We start from the raw sequence: 19,476 nt of genomic DNA on the forward strand, positions 1-19,476 counted from the left end.
AATAAACTGGGTAGCATCATGCGGTTTGAATCCAGGAAACAATGTCTGAGTATATTCTTAATTTACTATCAAAATGTAGGAGCTATTGAGTATGTTATAATTGGCTTCATTTAATAATTTTAATTTAATAATATTTTCCATCATGTGTTTCCTTCTTTTACTTTTACACAATTTATTGTATTTTAGAACTAATTAAGTATAACTTGTTTAATGAATAAATACATTGACTCATGATTTTTAACTAAATTTTAACTCTTATTTACCCTGCCCATTTCTTGAATTTTATTCACCTAAAAATACAATAAATCTGAAACTTTAAAGGAAAACTTTTTCTTTCTTTTCCTCCAATGTAATTAAATAGTTTTATTTTCTGTAGGGGCTCAAGTTAAATGTTCTTTCACACAATTGACAAAGCAAGTATGGTGCCTACTTCTCATTCCTGCAAAGAATCTGCTAAATTACCCTTAGCCTGTCTTTGTTTAACTACATTCCCATGTATCCTATAGAGTTTATTTTCAAGGAACATTTGACAAGAAGTATTCTTTAATGTTTTGCTTGCCTGCTCTTTTAGTAGTGTCAATCTTGAACTCCCACTGCCCTACAAATTGTATTTCTTCAGGCAAAGTGACTTTTCCAACTAGTTCTTTTTTATAATGAAATAATTCAGGTAAGCAAAGACAGCATATAGCACAATACACTAGTCAGTGATTAATCAACTATAAATTTGCCTATGTGAGAGAAGTATTTGAAAGGTAAGAGAGAGAGCATCTTTGGAACTATTTGACAGCTAAGATGGATTCTGAAGCTAAATTTCTAACTAAAATTTATGAAGATTGATGATGTGCATTTTTGTTTTGAGAGAGCATATTTTATAAGTTTTACATGTTATGTCTTTCAAAATATTGAATACTATGTGGATAATAACCTTAAAAAACAACAGTAGGAAAATACCATTAGACAACTAAGTGGAGTGTTTAAAATAGTTTGCAGTATTTAAGGCAGTTGAGATTAGTAGGCAGAAAGCTTATCCCAAATATATTTTGTATTTTACAATTAATTGAGGAACGAGAAAAGTAATCCACAGGATTCAAATTTAGATATTTTTGTTGTCTAGTGATTTTTTTTTGAGTGAAGACCAAAAAATAGAAATAATTGTTTGGATTTTTAAGTTTGTGTAAGTCTTTTATTAACCAAAAAATCTTTCTAATTAGGCAACCTTAAAATATAATATTTGTAAGTACTGCTACCATTTAAAATTAGTAAAATAAATAGTCCAGTTATGCCTATTTACTGTTAATATAAGATATAAAATATTACCAGAATGGCAGTTTAGATTAATGGTAACTACTTCAATAAGCAAATCTCAGATAATCAAGTATACAGTTTTTTTCTTACATCATAGAAGCTCGCATTTCAAAATGTACTTCCATTTGGCTTTCAACTGAAGTCTCAAGGCTATGGCTCTTCCCATCATGTTACTCTAGGATAAAGTAATCCTTTAACTCCAAACATGTCTGGATTGAGCAGAATATTTTAATGCTTAGCCATCAAATGATGAGTATCAGGACCACATTTGAAGTCAAGAGAATGAGAAAATGTAGTTTTACTTGTATGCGCATGGAAAAAATAGTCATTATTATGTACAACGAGAGGGAAAACTACAAAGATATATATAATTTGATGTTTATAATACATATATATATATATATATATATTTTTTTTTTTTGGTACCAGGGATTAAACTCTGGACCTTGTGCTTGCGAGGCAGGCAGCAGAACCACTGAGCTAAATCCCCGGTCCCTATAATACATATATTTTTGAAAAAATACTTTGGAATGTTTTTAAAGAAATATTATTTGGGGCAGATATTTATCTAGTATTTTATTGAAAGATTCTTTTCTTATTCAGAAAGATAATTGATATACTGGACAATTTATGTTTGCTAGAAAATACAGTGATTCATATTCATTAATAGAATGAGGACATTTCATTCAAAATAAAGTTCAAACTAGAATATGAAATTAAAATTATAAAAATAAGAGAGGAAATAAAAATAATTTTCCTTTGAATGTTGAACCTTGAGGATTCTGAACATCCTACTCTAACTCACATTGATAAATGCAAGGATTTATCTAATCCAAAGAACTCAACACAACCTTCAAATGATAATTTTCCTAACTAGAGCACTACAAGCATGAAAAGGGAAAGGGGAAAGAATATAAAGGAAACTTACTTCTTAGATGTCTCTGAGACTAATGGCATGGAGACTTATAATTTAAATAATCACAGGAGGCTATAACATTTGAACCAATCATTGTATTCCACATGCACTTAGAATCATCACTAGGACTGGTCAAAGGGTGAAATCTTATTGGTTTGAAATATATTTTCTTTTCCAATATACAATGTTTAATGCTTTAAACTGCTCCTAAAACATTGTGTTATTCTTTTACTCTTCTCTTCTTGAGACTGTTACTGATATGATGAATACTTTGATAATATCCCATAGTTTTTAAATATTACTAATTTTTTCTTTTCCTTTTTTTTCACTGTGCTCCAATTTGTGTAATTTCTATTGAACATCAAATTTACTTTTGCGTGCTATGTCCAGCCAGAATGTAAAAGTGTTCAACATTTTTCTACTAACATTTTTATTTCACTTCTGTTTGTAGTTTTCATCTCTCTATAAAAATTTCCCATCTGTTCATACATGTTGTCTACTTTTCCTCCTAGGTCATTTAGCATAATAGGAATAAATAAATAATTATCCTTTCTGGTTGTTCCAATATCTAAGCCATTGTTTTAATTACTTTCTCATTTCTGTGTTAAAATACCTGATACCCCCAAGTTGGTGGAGAAAAGTTTTATTTTGGCTCACAGTTTGTAGAGATTACAGTCTGTTAGCTCCAGTGCAGGGGGCGTGGTAGAGGTGCATAGCAGAGGAAAAACAGCTTGTGGAAAGGCAGGCAGGAAGCAGTGAAGAATCAAGGGAAAAGAAAGGATGTATATGTACACCCTCCTGTGACACATCCACAGTGACACAACTCTCCCACCAGGGGCCACCTCCCACCCAACATCACACATGGCTAGAATCCCATCAGTGGACTAATCCAGTATCACACATCCATGATCCAGTCACCTCCCAAAAGCCCTACCAATAAGTACATGCGGCTTTGGAGGGACAATTAGATATAAATCGTATCAGTCATCTCTGAGTGTTGGTCTATTGATTTCTTTATGGCTTGATAAAGACTTTCTTTTCCTTTTTTGTGTAGGCCTTCTGTATTTCCTGATTGAATGATTGATCTTATTACAGAAAAAGAGACCAAAGCAAATGATATATATACCTGGAAATATTCTGAAAAATATTAGTGTGTGGTGCTTGAGTCAACTGTATTTGGATTTTCTTGTTGCTCTCATTAAGTACTTACATGAACCACAGGTTTCAAATTTCTGCATCGCTTGATAACTATTATTTTATGCTTATTTTGCAGTCTGTGCTGTAGGAGAGTTTTTTCTGAAATGTTTCTGCCTTAGACTCATTCAGTCTGTGATACTTGCACCACACATGTGAATATTCTTCATATTTTTGCTACTTAATGCAGTTTATTTCTCAGTATTAAGCTTAGTATCATGGACTGGGGCAAGAAGATCTCCAGGATTTTGAGTCCAGCTAAGGTAAGGTAAAGCATTTTAGCCTAGACTTCAATTTCATGCTTTCTTGGTGTTCCTACAACTCCAGGTATCTGTATGAAAGCTATGTGGCTAGTGTCTTTGACATACTTGAGAAGAGGAGAATGTCTCTCCGCTGGTAGCACATGTAGCCATTCATTTAGAGAAGAATACAGCAGTCAAGATTGTTTTATGTCTCTCTCAAAATGGCAGATGCTTTTTGTTTCTATCCTTTTCCCCAGAAGCAATGTATTTTGTATTTTCCCCAGAAGCTGTAAACATAGGTTTCTTTTTATATTTCTGTCTTCTATTCAGATGGAATTTATATTTTCCTCCTTTGATTCAGTCTTTATGGAAAGTTCTGTTAGAGAACTATTCAAAAACCTTCCAATTGAGAATAAATTTCTCTTGTGTCTGGAGCTCCCACTTACTGAAAATTGATATTTCAGTTCATCCTTGCCTATTAATTCATTAAAATTTTATAGTATTTGTTCTTATATGCTTATTTCATCATCACTTCGTCCTATGGCATTCTAAAGGTGAGCTTTTGTGCCCTATTTCTATTGAAAATTCTCATCATCCTTTAAAATTGATAGTAGCTTCATTACATGAGCTTTGGAATGGGTTCAAGAGACGTTTTGAATTATTAGGTGATTAGGCATCTACCTATTTGATTGAGCAAGGTTCTCATGTGACTTGCTACACCTGAAGAATAACCAAGACTAATTAATTTTCTTTAACTGGATGCAGAGTATCTGTGATGGCTACATTACTGGAAATAAGACATTTTTAAATGTACAAGATGAAGTATTAATAAATGAGGTGAAGGAGGAGTCATCATGTGTTATCTCATTTGGGGCATTTTTGGGTCAGTGTTAAGTAGCATGACTTTCTTGGAACTCTTCTGTTTCTATAGAGACACCAAAGATGTACTGAGGAATCAAAGAAAACAAAAGACTTTCTCCTTCTACAGCTTTAGGGAGAATCAATTTCAATAAGGGATGGGAAAATATAGCATTTCATTTGATTTAAAGTAGAGCCTGAGGGGACTAAATTCAAGCCTTATTCGATGCCACTAGTGGTTAAGGATTTATAACTGGACCAGGAAGGTCATGAATACACATCCATGTTCTGAGGATGTGAACAAGTATTTTTAAAGTTTATCTGCCAGGAAAGTCTATGTAAATAGGGAAGGGTGGATGGGGGGAAGGGTGCACAGGTAATGAGGAAAAATAAGAACCAAGATACATCATGTACAGGAACAAACACCCAATGATAAATGTAAATGTATTGTATGCCAAAAATGTACCCATAAAAGAATTTAAGCAAAAAAAAAGTTGGTCTACACAGAGAAGCACTTTTGCACAGTAGGAAATTGGATAGTACATTACATGAGAGAGCTATTAAATCAGAGGAAGATTAATTGTTGTATTAATTTGATTTGGAAGATAGTTCAAACTTCTTGATTTTATTGGGATTTGTAAAATGAATATGTACTTAGAAGTAGTAGTTGGAAGTCAAATATTTCTGCCTAGAATTTCTGCATCTTGTAAACTTTGTAATGGTTATTTTCAATACATATATGTCTATATATATGTGTGTATGTATTTATAAATATATGTATTTGTAAATATATCTACACATATGTATTTATAAATGTATTTATAAATATGTTTATATTGTATTTATAAATAAATTGTATTCATATATTTATAAACATTTGTATATTGTATATATGTGTTTATAAATATATGTATTTATATAATATATTGATATGTTTATAATATTTAATTATAAATATTTTTGTGTTAATATCTAGAGTAAAGAATATAGTCCATATAAAACATTGTCTCAATTCTTCATACAGTTCACATACAGGCCAGAATAGAGAATTAGGAACATACAGCTTTTTTACATTAAATGTATTCTAGTTCATCTAGTTATCTAAAATGTTGATGAAACTTTTAAATTAAAGAAATTAGGTATTTTTATTTCTCTTCTTTTTGAATCATATATGATGCTTGGACAGAAAACAGGACAGAGAAACTCCTCTGCTCTACTGGTGGTTATAGGCCAATACTGTGAAGAAGGCAAAGCTGTTTGGAGTCCTCAGCAGAAGAAAAGGACTAGGATCGTGCCAGCATGACCTAATGTGAAGCTTCCAGCAGGCTAGCTGAAGCCAGAGCAATTAAATGGTAACAGAGACCAAGTACATATTCTGCTGTAGCCTTATCTGTTTGCTGTGGCCAATCCTTCATCATTTCCTTGCTCACCTCCACACAAAGGTGTTCCTTTGATATGCTATATATTAATTTTGATGGGTCTCAGGAAGTTTAAATCTTAGATTTTTCAAGGTGTATTATTCAGAAACATTTGGAAACTATATCTTTGGTCAAAGCCTAAGGAAATATTATTTTAGAGATGCATATGAGAAAATGTTAAGTAAAACAAGCAGTGAAATAACAGTTTGCAAAAATTCTGAAAATGTATAAAACTATCCCTATCCAAAATAATTGTTCATATTTAGAAGCCTGTGTGCCCTACACATGTTTTGGCAGGAATTAATCATTAATATTTTGTGTTTTTGTTATAATATTTGAAGAAACCACAAAGAAAATCATGAAGGTCCCAAATCATTAGAAGTTGTAAATTTATTATCTCACTCAAAGTACCCTTTGCCCTCAGGAACATTACAGTATTCATCAAGTAAATTGTTTATTAGGATTAATTAGGATTGTGCTTTCAGTTCCTGAGTAAACTCAAGAATACCTAAAACCTAAATATATACCAATTAATCTGAGAAACAGAGAGGAGATTGTTAGGCTGACTCTTTTTTTTTTGGATAAATTCTTTTATTGGTACAATTTAGGTATGCAACATGTTTACATTTATCACTGGGTGCTTGTACCTGTACATGACGTATCTTAGTTCTTAATTTTCCCCCATTACCTGTGCACCCTTCCCCCATCACCACCTTTCCATATTTACAAAGGCTTTGTTTCTGTTTCTTCCTTTTCTTGTAATTTTTCCTTTCCCTTCTTATCTTTCCCCTTCCCCTCCAACTTCCCCAACCATTTTGAACATTTTTTTCCTATTTAAATTATCAGTTATTCATTGTAATCCTTTTAATTCCTATCTACACTTTCAGCTTCTCAGACTAGAGAAACTATTTGGCATTACATATTTTATATGTTTATTTGCTATTTCTACTTTTTGTCTGAGAAATGTCTGTTCATTTCAGAGGCCCATTTTTGAATTGGGTCTTTGAATTTGGGGGTCTGATTTTTTTCAGTTATTTATATATTCTAGATAGTAGTCCTTTGAGGTACAGTGGCTAAAAAATTTTTCACACATTGTAGCTTGTCTCTTAGCTCTGCTGGTGGTTTATCTTGCAGTGCAGAAGCTTTTTACTAAGATGAGATCCCAGTTGTTGATTCTTTCTGCTAGTTCCTGTGCTACTGAGGTTTTGTTCATAAAGTATTTTCCTATGCCAATGTCTTCAAGCATTCTGCCTAACTTATCTTCCAGCAAGTTTAGTGTTTCTATTTTAATATTTAGATCTTTAATCCACTTTCATCTTAGTTTAGTGCATGGTGATAGATATGGGTCTAGTTTTAATCTTTGGCAGGTTGAAATCCAGTTTTTCCAATACCATTTATTAAATAGGCTATCTTTCCTCCAATGAGGGTGGTTGGCTCCTTTGTCAAAGATGAGGTGGCTGAGTATGTCTAGAGTTGTTTCCACATCTTCTAATCTATTCCACTGATCCTCAGATCTGTTTCTTTGCAAATACTATGCTGTTTTTATCACAGTAGCTTTGTAGTATAGTTTCAAGTTGGAGATTGTGATACCCCCTGACATGTCTCTGTTTCCTAGTATTGCTTTTGCTATTCTAGATCACTTCTGGTTCCAAATGAATTTTTGGATTATTTCTCTAGTTCTGTGAAATATACTGTTGGAATTTCAATCAGCATTGCATTAAATCTATATAGCAGATTTGGAAGTATGGCCATTTTCACTATATTGGTTCTTCCTACCCAGGAACAAAGGATGTCTTTCCATTTTCTTTTTCTTTCTTTTTTCTTTTTTTTTTTTTTTGGTACTGGAGATCAAACTCAGGACCTTGTGCTTGTGAGGCAGGTGCTGGAACCACTGAGCTAAATCCCTGGCTCTTTCCATTTCCTTATATCCTCTTCAATCTCTTTTTTCAGAGCACTGTAGTTTTCTTTATAGAGGTCTTTTGCTTCCTTTGTTAGATTGATTCCTAGATACTTCATTTCTTTGATGCTATTGTAAAAGGAATTGTTTCTCTACTTTCTCTCTCAGTGAGTCTGTTATTTGATTACAAGAAGGCTATTGTTTTTTGAGTGTTGAGCTTGTATCTAGGTACTCCACTGAATCTGTCAATTAAGTCTAGAAGTCTCTTGGCAGAGTTTTTTGGGTCTTCTATGTAAAGTATCATATCATCTGCAAATAATGACAGGTTACCTTCTTCCTTTCCTATCTTTATTCTTTTTATTTCTTTCTCTTTTCTAATTGCTGTGGCTAATGTTTCCAAAACTGTATTGAACAGGAGTGATGATAACGGACATCCTTGTCTTGTTCCTGATTTTAGCATGAAAATTTTCAGTTTTTGACCGCTTAGTATGATGTTGGGTGTTGTTTTTCCATAGATAGCCTTAATCAGGTTGAGATAAAGAGCTTCTATGCCAATTTTCTGTAGGGTTTTTATCATGAATTGGTGTTGGCTTTTGTCAAATGCTTTTTCTGCATCTATTGAGATGATCATATGGTTTTTGTCTTAGGCTCTGTTAATATAGTGTATTACATTTATTGATTTACATATGTTGAACGATCCCTGCATCCCTGGGATAAATCCAACTTGGTCAGTGTTTGTGATCTTCTTGATGACCCTCTGTATTCTGTTTGCCAGTATCTTGTTGAGGATTTTTGCATCTATGTTCATTAGGGAGATTGGCCTGTAGTTCTCTTTTTTGGTCGGGTCTTTACCTGGTTTTGGAATTAAAGTAACACTTCCTTCCAGGAATGAATTTGGAAGTATTGTTTCCTGTTCAATTTCATTGATGAGTTTAAAGAGTAATGGTGACAGTTCTTTAAATGTCTTGTAGAATTCAGCAGTGAAGCCATTAGGACCTGAGCTTTGCTTTGTTGGTAAATATTTTATTACATTTTCAATTTCACTCATTGTAATTGGTGTGTTTAAAATTTATGTATCTTCATTTAACTTTGATGATTTGTATGTGTCCAGGAATCTGTCCATTTCTTCTGTGTTTTCCATTTTATTAGAGTATGTGTCCACAAAGTAGGTGTTGATGATCCTCTGGATTTCTGCTGGATCTGTTGTGACTTCAACTTTTTAGTTCTTAGTTGCGTGGATTTGAGATTTTTCTTTCCTTTTTTTTGATAAAGTTGGCTAAAGGTTTATTGATTTTATTTATTCTTTCAAAAAGCAACTCTTTGATTCATTGATTTTTTTGTATCATTCTCTTAGTCTCCAGTGCATTGATTTCTGCCCTGATCTTTATAATTTCCTCTCTTGTGTAAGCTTTGGGTTTTCCATGCTGTTCTCTTTCTAGGAACTTGAGGTTCAGTGTTAGGTGTTTATTTGAGCTCTCTCAATTTTCCTAATATGGACATTCAATGCTCTGAATTTCCTTTATCAGCTTTCATTGTGTCCCGTAGATTCCTGTATGTTGTACTGGCAATATCATTTTCTTGTAGAAACTGTCTAATTTCTTCTTTAATTTCCTCTGTGACCCATTGGTTGTTCAGGAGAGTGTTATTCAATTTCCATGTGTTTGTGGGGTTTTTGTGGTTTCTTATGCTATTGATCTCCAATTTTATTGCACTACGGTCTGATAATATACAGGGGGTAACTTCAATTCTTTTGCATTTACTTAGCCATGTCCTATGAGCTAGCAGGTGGTCTATTTTGGAGAATGACCTGTATGCAGCTGAAAAAAATGTGTACTCTGATTTTGTGGGGTGAAACTCTCTGTAAACATATGATAAATCCATTTGTTCAATATCTTGGATCAGTTCTAGAATTTCATTTTTGACTTTTTGTCTAGATGATCTGTCTATTTGTGATAGTGGAGTATTCAGGTCCCCCACTACAATTGTATTAGTGCTTATTTGGTTTTTCATTAATCTTTTTTGTATAATTGGGGGCATTCATATTTGATGCATATATATTTTTGACAGTCATCTCTTCATCTTGGATTGTTCCCTTCACAAGAATGTAGTGACCATCTTTGTCTCTCTTAATTACTATTGGTTTGAAATCTATAAAATCTGTATATAAGAATGCTACCCCTGCTTTTTTCTGGGTTCCTGTTATGTGGAGTTTTCCATCCTTTTCCTTTCAGCCTATGAATTTCTTTTTGATTTAGATGTGTTTCTTGTATACAGCATATTGTTGGATTTTGCTTCTTGACGCATTCTTCTAGTCTATTTCTTTTGATTGGTGAATTGAGGCCATTAACATTGATGGTTATATTTGATAGATATTGACTTATCCTTGTCATGATGGTTTGCTGTTGTTGGTTCTTTTATTTTTTATTTTTCCCTCTTTCCCTTTAGCTTCTAGCCTTGCTTGGTGGCTTCCCTCTGTTGGGCCTCATGGAGTTGTGACTTTCCTTGTCTTTTTCTCAGATATTGTTTAGAACTGTCTAGAGTGCTGGTTTAGTGTTTATGAAATTTCTGAGGTGTTCTTCATTGTGGAAGTATCTAATTTCCCCATCAATTTTGAAAGATAGTTTTGCAGGATACAACAGTCTAGGTTGGAAGTTACTTTCTTGTAGGGCTTGAAATACTTCATTCCAGGCTCTCTTTGACTTGAGGGTTTTTGTTGAGAAGTCTACTGTGATTCTGATGGGCTTTCCTTTGTAGGTGATTTGTTTCTTTTCTCTAACTGCTGGTATGATTTTGCTCTTCTGTTGAGTCTCTGGGATCTTGACTATTATATGTCTAGGTGTATAGTTTTTTCATTGTGGCTAGTTGGAGTTCTATATGCCTCACTTATCTGTATGTCCAATTCTCTATTTCTGTCTGGGAAGTTTTCTACTATTACTTCTGTGAACAGTTTTTTTTTTTTTAATTTCAATTGTATTTTCTCCTGCTTTTTCATGGACTCCTGTCACTCTCATGTTATTCTCCTTTGCATCACATAGCACATGCTTGATTGATTTCTCATGGTCCCTTACTAATTTTAAGAAATCTCTGTTTTCATGGTCACTAACAGCAATCCTGTATTCTACATCTGATGCTCTTATCTTCACATTCCCTTAATCTCTTCTGAATGCTTCCAATGGAGTTTTTAATCTCCTGGATATCTGTTTGAATCTGTTTCATGGATTCCATTTCTTTCTTATGTTGGGTGATCATGGTTTCCATTTCTTTCTTATGCTGGGCATTCTTGGCTTCCAGCATGGTTCTGAGATCATCTATTTTTTTTTTTTATCTGTTTCTGTTCTAGAGCTTCCAATCATGTCTTTCACTCTGCTCACCATCCCTTTAGTTATCTGAGAAATTATTTCTGTTTTGAATTTTTTTAGAGCCTTATTTATCTGTTTTGTTACTTCCTGTGCTATCAGTTCAGGGTGTCCAGGTGGTTGATTTTCATATTTTGTTTTCCATCTCATTTTCCCCAGGATTTGTCTTGTGTGGGTGTGCCTTGCTTGAATGTCTTCTCATTTCTGTTTTTCGATACTGTCCTTGGTTTAATTCCTGTGTTGATACTTTGAAATTGCCTATTGTAATTATCTTTGTTGCTTGTGTTTAGAAACCTTGTGGAATGATTGCTTTTCAGAGGTGTCTTCAAGATATAGCTGATGTTTAGGTTTTGAGATTCTAATGACTCTGACACTATCTCATTTTCATTATACCAGGAAGGCAATCACAACATCATAGCCGAAATGATGCAATCAGCAACACCATAGCATCAAGCACAGCTTAGAAAATGACAATTTGTGGTAGTTATTAATCTACCACCTTTAACTGTGTGAATTAAATCAAAATCGAAGACCAACCCAACATATCTTTATAGTGAATAAACTCTTCAATATAGCAACTTTACCCTTCAGAATGGGGAGTTAAAAGGAGTTGGGGAGGGAGGGACAGATAGGTAGAAGGATCAGGAAAGGTTAGTAGTGAGGCCAGAAGACACAGAAAGATCTCACAAACTCTAAGAAACTGTTGAAGGCAAGAGGAAAAGGCAGAATGAAAGAACAAAGAAGTGAACAGAAGCACTTAACAGCAATAGGGAGGCTAAATACTATATTTACTTTTCTTTAAAAGTAATGATAATTGAGAGACAGAAAAAGAGAAGAAAAGAAAAATAGAGAAATCTGAATTAGGTCCAGAAAGAAACAAAAAGGGAGATGGAGAACAATGTGGGACAGTGATAAAATGAGTGCGATAGAGAGAGAAAGAAAAGAGAAAAGAAAACCAAAAGAGAAGAGAAAAATAAAAATTTGAAAAGAGTAGAAAAAACTAAAAATTAAGAATTAAAAATAAGAAAAACAAATTTTTTTGCAAATAAAAAAAAAAAATGAAGGACCTCCTTCAGGGTGTGTCTCTGCTGTCACAATAGACAACATGGGCAGCCCTGTGTGGATATAAGTCAATGAGTCTCAGCAAGCCATTAGGAGACCTGTGAGATTCCAGGAGATTTCTGGCTCCTAGTCCCAAGTTGAGTTCCCTGTCTTCCTGCAGGGTTGAACTCTGCAAGGTTCTACTGCAGGTTCCAGTTGCCCTTCCCCTGAAGATAGTCCAGGTTCCGATGGGAGGTGATGATCTCTCCAACTTATCAAGTACGGTGGCCTGGTGTGCCTTTATTGTAGAGATTCTCTTCGTTGGTTGACTGGGCTTCAGTTTTCATAGAGGATCCTGAGAGAGGCCCTCTTTCTATTGATCACTTCAGCTCTATCTTGTGGAGCACAGAACAATGACCTTTATGACCCCCTGTGCCTCTGTAGTATGGAACCAGGTAGCAGCAGAGTCAGGAGGGCAGGGTTGGGCGTGGGGGACCGGACCATGCAGGCACCCAGGCGCCTAAGCTGGTTGCATTTTGTGGAGTGCGGGGACGGACTGGGGGGCTCTGAGCTGCTCAGGGATCCTCACACTGCACGTTCTGGTTGCGGTGGGTGGAGGCCAGGACGGAGCAGAGGCTTCACACTGCCTGGGTCCTCACCTTGCACTGGTTGATCACATTGTCTGTTACATCTTATATTTGGCTTAGTCAACAGCCAAACCTCTTTTCTTTTTCTGGGTACCTCTGGGAGGGCAAACTGAGGAGCCTAGCTCAGCCCCCCTGACCCTTATTAATACATAGTGTCTCAGAAATGGAAAATGTGGAATAAGTAGAGATTTCAGAAATTACTTTAAATTGAGGGGAATAATATTTATGCTATATTGGACAATAACAAATCAATATTTCTTTTAAAAAACAAAGAGGTGAAATTTGTTTTGTTTTCTTTTTTGCTTGATGACATAACTGTTAGGAAAATGACTTTTTTCAGAGCCAATTGGGTAAGGCATGTTGGAAGAGATTAGTGAAATGTCTTGCCATCGCTCTCTGCTTTTTGTAGCTGTGTGATGTTCACTCTAGCCACATACAATCTAAAGACATAGAATTTACTGACAATCTGCACTGATACAGTGGCAAAGCAAAATAGCATATTTTGTTTTATGAAAGTAGTAGATAAGATATATAATATGTCAAGCACTCACCAGGTAACAGATACAGGCAAAGAAAGTGTTCCTCAAAGCACATGAAAAACTAGAATATGCTATAATCAATACTTCTCAGAAAGGATTACCTTCCACTAAAATGAGACTTAGTCCAAATGTTGTGACAAACATCAAGTTTTGACATTCTTCACTAAGAAGCAAGCATTAAAAAAAACTCAATTGGGTTTCCATTAATTTTGCAGAAAGGCTAAAGATATTGCTGCTCTTCCCAAAATTGTTAAAGTAGAAAACTGATTACAGTACAGGTGAACAGAAAGCTAGACTATTGCATTAAATGGAAACCAGAGAGTTCAAAGAATTTGGCATGATTCCTAAGTTTATGAAGTACTGCACTGATTCCTTCTCATGAGCTGGCTGAGAATACACTTGCATGCATTCTTGCTGAGGCTTGTAATGACATTGATCTTCACTATTAAGGCTTACTGAGCATGGATGAGTTTCAAATAGTTGGTACAGAAGAAGCTGTGAAGAATGGAACCATGTGGAAATGGACAGAAAAGCAGGTTCAGTCCACAATGGAAAAACAGTTGCCAGGAATAAACAAAACAAAACAGAAAAACGACATCACATCTCTAATACTAATATTGAAGGTAAAGATCTTAGTACCCAAGTAGCAGAAACAAAAAAGCAATCAGGCATTTGCAAGACCCTTCTAAAGAAGAATATCACTGTTGAAGAAGAAGCTTGGTAATCACATTCTACATTAGACAATATTAAATATCTAACCTTACATTTGGCATTTTATGTATAATATACACTCTGGACAAGCGCAACATTAAAATATTATATTTTTCCTGAATTACAAACATTGTCAGAAACCATTTAAATTAGAATCAGAGTGTGCACATTATTCAACATTGTGTTGAATTATGAAGATACATGTGAACATTAATGTACAATGTTCAAATATAAAATATACATTACATTTTTTTATTAAATTCTTTTATTGGTACATTGTAGATATACAACACAATTACATTTCTCATTGGGAATTGTGCCTTTACATAATGCATCTTGGTTCTTATTTTTTCCCCATTCCTAGCCCTCCCTTCATGCCCTCCACCCTTCCCTATTTACAAAGACTTTATTTCCATTTTTCCATTTCTCATCATTTTTCCTTTCCTTTCTTTCCTTTCCCCTGCCCCTCCCATTACCCCTACCCCTTTGGGCCTTTTATTCCTATTTTACATTATCGATTATTCATTCTAATCATTGGTACATTTTAGGTATACAATATAATGACATTCATCATTGGAAATTTGCACTTTTACATAGTCTCTCTTGGTTCTTATTTTTCACCCCTGCCCATCCCTCCCTTCAACCCCTCCATTTCTCCCTATTTACAAAGATTTTGTTCCTATTTTTCCATTTTCTCATATTTAATCCCATTCCCTTCTATCCTTTCCCCTAGCCCTCCCACTTCCTTCCTCTTTGACCCTTTTCTACCTATTTCACATTACCTATTATACATTTAGTCCTTATTTACACTTTCAGTTTCTCACACCAGAGAAACTATTCAGTATTTATTCATGTGTGTCCTATTTATGTCACTTAAGAGTATCGCCTCAATGTGCATCCACTTAGCTATAAATGTCTCTAATTTCTCATTGTTTATGGCTGAGTAGTACTCCATTTTATAAAAAAACCCACATTTTCTTTATCCAGTCCCCAGCTGATGGGCATTTGTGCTGTTTCCAAGTTTTAGCTATTACAAACTGTGCTGCTATGAACATGGGCACACATATATAACTGTGGTATGATTCTTTTAATTCTTTGGGGAAGATCCCCAGCAGTGGAATAGCAGGGTCAAATGGTACTTCCAGTCCTAGTTCTTTGAGATATCTCCATACTGATTTCCACAGTGCTTGCACCAGTCTACACTCCCACCAGCAGTGTAGCAGGGTTCCTCTTTCCCCACAGCCACACCAGCATTTGTTAATGGTTGATTTCATGATAGCAGCCATTCTTTCTGGAGTGAAGTGGAATCTCAGTGTTGTTTTCATTTGTATCACAAGAATGACCAGTGATGTTGAACATTTTTTCATTATTTATTTACTATTTCTACTTCTTTGTCTGAGAAATGTCTGTTCATTTCAGATGCCCATTTTTGGATTGGGTCTTTAAATTTGGGAGGTCTGATCTTTTTAAGTTCTTTATAAATTCGAAATAGTAGACCTTTGTCTGAGGAAGAGAAGGTGAAGATTTTTTTCCACATTGTGGGTTGTCTCTTCACACTGCTGGTGGTTTCTCTTGCTGTGGAGAAGCCTTTTAATAAGAAGAGATCCCACTTGTTGATTGTTTGTGCTAGTTCATGGACAACTGAGGTTTTGTTCATAAATCTTTTCCTACACCGATGTCTTCAAGGGTTCTACCTAAACCCTGTTCCAACTGGTTCAGAGTTTCTATTTTAATATTTAGATCTTTAATCCATTTTGATTTTAGTTTAGTGCATGGTGAGAGATACAGGTCTAGATTTAATCTTTGGCAATTTGAAGCCCTATTTTTCCAGCACCATTTATTAAAGAGGCTATCTTTCCTCCAGTGAGGGTGTTTGGCTCCTTTATCGAAGATGAGATGGCTGAGTGTGTCTGGCGTTGTTTCTGCATCTTCTAATCTGTTCCACTGGTCCTAAGGTCTGTTTCTTTGCCAGTACCATGCTGTTTTTATCACAGTAGCTTTGTAGTAGAGTTGCAGGTTAGGGATTGTGATACCCCCTGCCATGCCTCTGTTACATAGAATTGCCTTTGCTATTCTGTGTCTCTTCTTGCTCCAAATGAATTTTTGGATTGTTTTCTCGAGGTCTATGAAGTATGCTGCTGGAATTTCAATTGAAATTGCATTAAATCTATATAGCAGTGTTGGAAGTATGACCATTTTCACTATATTAATCCTTCCTACCCAGGAGCAGGGGATGTCTGTCCATTTTCTGATATCATCTTCAATCTCTCTTTTCAGAGTGCCATAGTTTTCAGAGAAGAGGTCTTTGATTTCTTTCATTAGGATGATTCCTAGGTATTTCAGTTGTTTGGATGCTATTGGGAAGGGAATTATTTTCCCTATTTCTCTCTGAGTGAGTCTGTCATTCATGTAGAGGAAAGCTATTGATTTTTGTGTGTTGATCTTGTAACCATCTACTTGACTGAATTTGATTATTAAGTCTAGAAGACTTTTGGTGGAGCTCTTGGGGTCTTCTTTATAGAATATCATGTCATCTGCGAATAATGACAATTTGACTTCTTCATTTCCTATCTTTATTCCTTTTATTTCTTTCTTTTGCCTAATTGCCGTGGCTAATGTTTCCAGAACTATATTGAACAAGAGTGGTGCTAGTGGACATCCTTGTCTTGTTCCTGATTTTAGTGTGAAGGATTTCAGTTTTTGAACATTTAGTATGATATTGCTGTTGTTTTTTCATAGATGGCTTCTATCAGTTTGAGGTAGAGACCATCTATTCCAATTTTTTGTAGGGTTTTTATCATAAATGCATGTTGGATTTTGTCAAATGCTTTTTCTGTGTCTATGGAGATAATCATATGGTTTTTGTCCTTGGCTGTATTGATATAGTGTATTACATTGATTGATTTGTGTATATTGAACCATCCCTGCATCCCTGGGATGAATCCCACTTGATCAGGGTGTATGATCTTCTTGATGATCTTCTGCATTCTATCTGCCAGTATCTTATTAAGGATTTTTGCATCTATGTTCATTAGTGAGATTGGCCTATAGTTCTCTTTTTCATTTGGGTCTTTCTCTGCTTTGGGGATCAAGGTGATGCTTGCTTCCAGGAATGAATTTGGGAGTATTGCTTCCCTTTCAGTTTCATTGAAGAGTTTAAACAATAATGGCAGCAGTTCCTCTCTAAATGTCTTGTAGAGTTCAGCAGTGAAGCCATCAGGGCCCAGGCCTTTCTTAGTTGATAAGTTTTTAATTACATTCTCAATTTCATTGGTTGATATTGGGTTGTTCAGAATTTTTAGGTCTTCTTCATTCAACTTTGGTAATTCATATGTATCTAGCAATCTGTCCATTTCTTCTGTGTTGTCCATCTTGTTGGCGTATAGGTTCTGGAAGTAGGTATTGATGATCCTCTGGATTTCTGCTGGGTCTGTTGTCATTTCACCTTTTTCATTCCTAATTGCATGGAGTTGGGCCTTTTCTTTCCTTTTTCTGATAAGATTGGCTAAGGGTTTGTCAATTTTGTTGATTCTTTCGAAGAACCAACTCTTGGTTTCATTGATTTTTTGAAGCGTTGTCTTAGTCTCCATTGCATTGATTTCTCCTCTGATCTTTATAATTTTCTCCCTTGTATGAGCTCTGGGGTTATCCTGTTCTTTTTTCTAGAAACTTGAGGTGCAGCATCAGGTTGTTTAATTGGGCACGTTCTGTTTTCCTAATGTGTATATTCACTGCTATGAATTTCCCTCCTAAGATTGCTTTCATTGTGTCCCATAGATTCCAATATGTTGTATTGTCATTGTCATTGAATTGAAGGAACTGTCTGATTTCTTCTTTAATTTCCTCTGTGACCCATTGGTTATTCAGAAGTTTGTTGTTAAATTTCCATGTGTTTATGAAATTTTTTGAGTTTCTTTTGCTATGGATCTCCAATTTCATTGCACTATGGTCTGATAATATACAGGGGATAACTTCAATTCCTTTGCACTTACTTAAACATATTCTATGTGTGAGTATGTGGTCTATTTTTGAGAATGACCCATGTGTAGCTGAGAAGAATGTGTATTGTGATTTTGTGGGGTGGAAGACTCTGTAAACATCTGTTAAGTTCCTTTGTTCAAGAGTTCAATTGAGTTCTAGTATTTTATTACTTATTTTTAGTCTAGTTGATCTATCTATTTGTGACAGTGGGGTATTGAGGTCTACCACTACAATTGTATTAGTGACTTTTCATGTCCTTTATGATTTTATGTCCGTACTATGACTTTTCATGTCTGTTAGTATTTGTTTTATATGGTTGGGTGCACTAGTGTTTGGTGCATAGATATTTATGATTGTCATCTCTTCCTCTTGGATTCTTCCCTTTACAAGGATGTAGTGTCCTTCCTCATCTCTCCTAATCAGTGTTGGTTTGAAATCTACTTGATCTGCAAAGAGGATAGCTACTCCTGCTTTTTTTCTGGTTCCTGTCACATGGAGTATTGTTTTCCCCCCTTTAACTTTCAGTCTATGAGTTTCCTTTTGAATTAAGTGTGTTTCTTGTATGCAGCATATTGTTGGATTTTGCTTCTTGACCCATTCTGCCAGTCTATTTCTGTTGATTGGTGAATTGAGACCATTAACATTGATGGTTATAACTGAAACATATTGACTAGTCATTGCCATGACTTTTTCTTTTTGTTAGGTTCTCCCCCTTTCCATTGAATTTCTTGTCATGCCAGATGGGTTCATTCTGCTTTGCTTCCTGGGGTTGTGATCCTCAATGTCTGTTCCTAGGATATTGTCTAAAATTCTTTGGAGTGCTGGTTTAGTATTCACAAAGTTCCTAAGGTGCTCTCTGTCATGAAAATATCTTATTTCTCCATCAATTTTGAAAAATAGTTTTGCAGGGTACATCAATCTGGGTTGGAAGCTGTTTTCTTTTAGGGCTTGGAATATGTCACTCCAAGCTCTTCTTGCCTTGATGGTTTGTGTTGAGAAGTCTGCTGTGATTCTTATGGGCTTTCTTTTGTATGTGATTTGTTTCTTTTCTCTAACTGCTTGGAGAACTTTGTTCTTTTGTTGTGTTTCTGGAATCTTAACAACTATATGCCTATGTGTAGATTTTTTTTGATCAAGGCTATTTGGAGTCCTATATGCCTCATTTATCTGTATGTCAAGCTCTTTTTCCCTGCTTGGAAAGTTTTCTGCCATTATTTCTGTGAAGAGATTTTTTTATGTCATCTCCACTCTCTCCTGTTTCTTCATTGAGCCCAATCAGTCTTATGTTCTTCTTCTTTGCATCAACTAGCAGCTGCTGGATTGATTTCTCATGTTTCCTTAGAATTTTGAAGCAATTTTTCTTTTCCTGCT

The 19,476-nt window shown here is 35.0% G+C and overlaps 1 pseudogene; it reads left to right on the forward strand.

The window, feature by feature from the left end:
* Positions 1 to 12,729: 12,729 nt before the first annotated feature.
* The window catches only part of LOC101696831 (phosphatidylinositol 3,4,5-trisphosphate 3-phosphatase and dual-specificity protein phosphatase PTEN pseudogene), a 181,188-nt pseudogene continuing 174,441 nt past the window's right edge, over positions 12,730 to 19,476 (forward strand).

The sequence above is a fragment of the Heterocephalus glaber genome, unplaced genomic scaffold, assembly GCF_053883595.1.
Source record: "Heterocephalus glaber isolate CG9 unplaced genomic scaffold, H.glaber_assembly_v1.0 deba00001523, whole genome shotgun sequence".
Classification (NCBI taxonomy): domain Eukaryota; kingdom Metazoa; phylum Chordata; class Mammalia; order Rodentia; family Bathyergidae; genus Heterocephalus; species Heterocephalus glaber.